The sequence below is a fragment of the Piliocolobus tephrosceles genome, chromosome 2 (genome assembly GCF_002776525.5).
Source record: "Piliocolobus tephrosceles isolate RC106 chromosome 2, ASM277652v3, whole genome shotgun sequence".
NCBI classification, from domain to species: domain Eukaryota; kingdom Metazoa; phylum Chordata; class Mammalia; order Primates; family Cercopithecidae; genus Piliocolobus; species Piliocolobus tephrosceles.
In genome coordinates, this window is record NC_045435.1 from 181,534,618 (window position 1) to 181,540,617 (window position 6,000).

Sequence of the window (6,000 nt, forward strand, 5' to 3'; positions counted from 1 at the left end):
TTTTTTTTAAATCAGTGCTTCTGGAGACATGAATACAATCTAACTATTTTAAGTTTACAAATTTACTGTTGAAACGTTTTGCTACAAAAATAATTTGGGAAAGGTGATATATACACTTACATGGAACATGAATAGAACATGGAAAAAGTGTGGGAACAAGTATAGGTGTAATACAGTGCATGCAGAAAATTTGATCTAAAATTGCTAATGAAGAATAGCAGAGAGACGAAAGCTACTTTTAAAAGCGTAGGATTAGGAAGAAGGAGAATCCTAACATGGAATCCCTTCTCCTTCATTTTCTAAAGGACTGATCCAGGAAAAGTCACTAAAGTCTCTAAACTTCCGTCTCCCTCTGCTAAAATGTAGCTAACCATTTCTACCTGATGAAATTATTATAAGAATAAAAGAAAGGAGAGAGACAGGCAGTGCAAAAGGTTGTTATTTAAAACCATGACTACAGCAGCTTCTACTTCCTTAGGGAGTGGTGTCATTTCTCTCTGGAGAAAATAACCTTCTGTATAGCAAAACACAATGAGGGACATTTGGCTCTGACAATATAGGTCTCAAGGCTTGGTTAAAAAGAAAATCTATGAAACAGAGGATTAAATTGCCCTACACAATAAATTATAATTTTCAAGTTTCCAGGAATGGAAAGAAGAAACCTAGCAGGATGAGTAAAGGGGGCCACTGTAGGCTTTCAGCCAGGGAAAATATCCAAAGGCCTTATTCAGAAAGCAGCTGCTAATAATAAGTCTTAATCTGTTCACTGGTTGTACTACAATATGACATCCTTGTGCCCAGTGTCCAGAAATTTCAGTCAAGAATTACTCCAGGTAAAGTCTTCAATTCATGGGACTCTGGTGAATGAATGCTTGGGAAGGTGTCTTTGGAGGGATAAATAGTAAACAACCTGTGAAAATCTATGAGAAACTCCAGATAAATTTTGGGCTTCCTACTCTAGGCCTTCGAAAGTTTCTCTCCAATGTTGGAGATCCTCCAGGTAACATCTGGGCTGCATCCGGGTTGTTAATGTAATGCGGGTAAAGAGTGGCCCACAATGCCAGGAACAGAACAAGTCCTCAATGATTATTAGTTCCAAGTAACCTACAGAGTAGTGCTTGAAAATGCAGCCTCATGATTGGTTTCATAATCATAATTTGGCCAGTAATGTTGCAGGACTTCCTCCTCAGTTCAGCTAAAAACTGGGTTTTTGTCACATGACCAGGAGGATGGAAACATACAAAGATGAGAAAAATTGAATTTATTGGGTAAAAAAGGAAAAAGATAAAAACTTTTAGCAGACCGAGGGGTAAGCCGGTGGGAGGTTCTCCAGTGATCCCTTTTTACTTGGCTGTCTCATTCCCCACTCTAAAAAAGTACATCTAACTGCCTTTAGAAAAAGGATAAGCAGAAGACTAAGGCTATAAGGATGAAGACCCATCCTAACTACTTCCTGCTGACAGGGGATGCTGTTTTGGGGAAATGGCAGTCAGAGCTCCCTCAGAGGCCTAAGGGTCCTCGGCAGAAGCGGCCATCATCCAAGGCCCCACTTGCATGACTGTTTGGAGTGTGATGGCCTGAGGTGAGAAGAGACATAATGGGTTATTAGAAAACAAGTATCAAAACAAAACAAGGGGTGTGGGTAAAAGGATGGCTCGCAAATCCTGAGGCCTTTTACTAGTTTGCACTGGTAAAAGAGGGAGGCCAGCCGGGCGAGGTGGCTGGCGCCTGTAGTTCCAGCTACTCGGGAGGCTGAGGCAGGAGAATGGCGTAAACCCGGGAGGCGGAGCTTGCAGCGAGCTGAGATCCGGCCACTGCACTCCAGCCCGGGCGACAGAGGGAGACTCCGTCTCGGAAAAAAAAAAAAAGAAGAAGGAGGCCAAAAGCCGAATTGGTTAAAAAAAAAAAACTTTTACCCTTTTTCTGGCGTGTCAGGCTTCTGGGTTCCCTTCCCCTGAGCTCAGTCCTAAGACCACCAATTTAAGGTTTGGGAAATTAACTTTTTCCAGTTTGGAGGATGCATCCAAGGGAGCGTCCAATAGTATGGAGACACAATTACCTATCAGCAAAGAGAGGACAGAGGAGAAGGAAAGAAAAAAGAAGGTGTTTTTTTCAAAGGAGTCCCAGGGTTTCAGGATGCATTTGAAAGGCATACAGACTGAAAATGGATGGCTACTCTCTAGAAAGAAGAGAGCAAGCATCCCTAGTTCCCTTCTCTTCCTAGCAGATACCTGGGGTACATGAGGGAGGGAAAGTGAGGTGTTCCTGTTACTTTCCTCTGTCCTTGTATTCCCGAGTCCTGGCGACCGTGATAGGGTACCACCTATGGGTGCCAAAGTGGCTTGTACCCATGAAGCAGGGTGGGCCTAGAAAGTAGGAATTATCCGCTCTCTCCTATGCCTCTACCCCTACTACTCTCAGTAGCCTCCGAGCTCCCTAGACCTCATTTATGCCATAGATATTAGCATGAACTTTACCCATGAACTGTGAGGCTTGGTTTAATCATCAGGAATTAGCCATGCTTACCTGCACTGTGCCTTTTAAACTCTGTTATTGTCTGCCTCTGGATCTCTTAGATCCAGTTTTCTTTTCTAGGGCTTTGACTCAAAGCTTGGAATTGAGTTTGGGACTAAGATGTGTCTTGGGCGGGAAGCAGGGGGCTTGAGGTTGCATAGACTCCTTATCATAAGCTGAATGCTAAGGTGAAACTGTGGAATTGAGTCCTCCCCCAACAAGGGAGAAAAAAACAATGTCTTTTGACATACCAAGATAACTGGTGGCTATAGTTACGCCTTCTAGGATTTGGGTGCATGGTGCTTAGCTTTGGTGAGCTCCATTGGTCTTACTTTCACAAAAGGGAAACCTCTGGGTGATGGACACCCTATTTATTCTCATCACCTGGCAAGATTTGCAGGATAATTGCTCAGAACCAGAATATTGATCCATATTTCTACATTATCCATCCCTTTTGCTCTTTCTGAGCTGCAGCCGGAGATTGCTGTTTGGTTAACAGGAACCAGCAGGGTTAGTCTAAAATTTAGGCAAAAACTTAAAAACAACTAATGAGTTTAGAATTTAATGACAAATGTATAAGTTTTGAAACATAATTTCTCTCTCTCCGGGCCTCATTTTTCTTAAAAAAAATTATTTTGTTAAAAAATCATGATAGGACTGAGTTGTTTGCAAAATAGACTTTAGTCTTATACTTGGCCTGATTATTTGCATAAAATGCAGCAAGAATAACTCTTTCTGTATAAGCATTTGAGGTTGGCTTTGATGGAACTCTGTTCCACAAGGACTCTCAGATAAGACCTTTTAAAGCCGAGCCCAGCCATGAGTCGGGTTTGTATCTTCAAATACCTGTGAGTTGGGTGATCGTCTCCTCTTAAGGGCCCAAAATTAACTTGGAGTTCGTGGGCCTGTTAGAAAGTGACATTCTTTACTGGCCACAGGTCCCTTGAACAGGGATCATGTAGACAAGGTTGTGAGGCCAGTTTTTTTGTTTTGTTTTGTCTTGTTTCCCCCAAAGAGGTTTTATTGGCTCTGCAAGTTAAGCTGACTCCTTAAAGGGAAGCATACCCTTCCAATCAAAACCTTGGTAAAACAACCAGTTTCTCCGATTGCGTCCTATTGCAAAAGAAAATGGATTCTTATTGCACTGATGCAAACAACTATATTGCCATAAGTTAAGAATACTCAAAATGTCAATACCATATGTTGCCTTTGGGCAATGTACTAAACAATCAGGGTCTCAGTTTCCTTACCTATGACATATGGATACTAATTTAACTTATTTTTTTGCAAGAATTAAATAAGTTAACATAATGAAGTAATGTATATGTTAATTAGCTTGATTTTGCCATTCCATATTATATATATATTTCAAAACATATTGTATATAATAAACATAGACGATTTTGTCATGTTGTTAAAGAATTAAAAACAAAAGCCTAGAAAGAAAAATAATTTACATACATAATGTGTTTAGAACATGCCATAATTGTTGAAATAAACATTAAATATTATTATTAAATATTTATTTTCTATATCTATTGCACTGCAGGTAGTTTTACAACATTGCATTGCGATGGAGACAGTGAGACATTTTGGAAAGAGCAGTAGCCTCGGGAGATCAAAAGTCAAGTCCCACAAATGCCATTGACTTACTGTGGGACTCTGAGCCCAGGAGATTTTGAGGCTAAATTGCTTCATCTATAAAGCATGCACTTTGAACCAGAAGATTCCAATATGTTATTTCTATTCTATCAAATTTTGAATCTCTGATTCTATATGAATATATTCAATACTAAATTTCATATGCATTTTATTAAAATATATAAAAAGACAGTTAATCTTGTTTTTCCATCCTTTTGGCAGAATTCTACAAAGGACCATAAATGTGAAAAGTGGATTTTTATCCAAGTCATCTGTCTTTATGGAAATACCTTTGCCTTTCTAAGTCTTAGGTTACTTGTTCATAAAAAATAAAAGGTTGTTTCAGAAGAATGGGATGGTCCTTTCTCAATTCGACATGAGAGGTAGACCATGAATAAGGTATGGGGCACCACTGGGCTTTGGGGGGAACCACAGTGGCAAGTCATAGTCGTTGGAGACTAATGAGAAAGCCAGAGGCTCTAGGAATTGGGAGGAAAAAATTGCTTATTGAAAGAAGGTAGCAAAAGAAAGGAAAGGATCTGGGCTTGAGTGAATCAGAAGACAACTCCTCGATTTTTCCCCCAAGACTAATGAGCGGAAAAGTAATTTCCATGTGTCTTGAAGAATATCACTTTTCACAAAATGTATCGGGCAAGAGATGAGAGTGGCTGAAAGTATTGGCAGTAGCAATTAAGAAAAATGGGTGTACATACAATAGCTTTGTAAGTGAAACTGACAGGACTTAGTAGAGTGGGAGTGAAGGAAAATGATGTGGCAGATTAGGGGTGCAGGATAAAGGAGAAACCTGGGTGTTTCTAGGTTTCTGGCTTAAGCAATGGAATGCTTGTAGATAACATTTAACTACATGGGAAAGACTAGTAAAAGAATAAGCATGAGGAAGAAAATGGGAAAATTAAAGTTTCTGTTTAGGACCACTTAATTTGAGATGCAGGGGTTACTTCCAAATAAAGATTTCAAATAGTTTAATAAGAAACTCTGGCACACAGAGGCAGGTTTGAGGTAAAAATATCCTTCTTGTTGTGGTCCACGTATATGTGACATTTTAAAGCCTTGAAAATATATGAAAAGATTAAAGAGAAGAGGATCTACCATCAAACCCAGGACACCAGAATTTAAAGTGGGAAAGAACAAGGAGTTTATTAAGGTGAGTGAAGAAGAATGGAAAAAGATGTAGGAGATCACTTTAAGGAGGTTAGAGTATTCAGTTCTATGAAATACAGTTGTTGTTTTTACTAAAACTAACTAGTAATGGTGCTCTCTGGACCATTCCTAGCCTTCTCATAATGCGAACTTACTTACAACTCATGGAGACCTCTAGTCCATGATGGCTTATAGAAGCTCACTTGGGAGCCATGGACTGCTCTTTATTAGGAGCCAGAGACTAAGGATAATATTTAAGCAAATTGAGTTGGGAGAATCTCAACTCCATTTCTATGACATAGAAATTGGGTTGATGAAGAAGGGACATTGTTCATTCTACCTAGGGCAGTATAGCAGAAGGACGTGAACCAAGGTTGCAGCTAAGAGCAATATTTGTGCTAACCCTGAAGGGAAGTTGCCTGTGAAGACAGCTAAGTGGTGCTGAGCTCAAACTATTAACCAGTCCTTCTAAAGCCTGTCTCATGCCTTAAATTTTTTTCTAAAATTTTTGTGATTCCTAAATAATCTGGCTTTGACATAGCTTCGCAGGTCCCAGAACCACTTTCTCTTTTGACCAAACTCAGAGACAAGCACTCTTGCGCCAAGGAGAGACCCATGTGTCTGGTCTCTGGTAAGACAGGGCCTGAGAGGTGGAAGTAACCATGGGACCTTTATTTAGAGAAG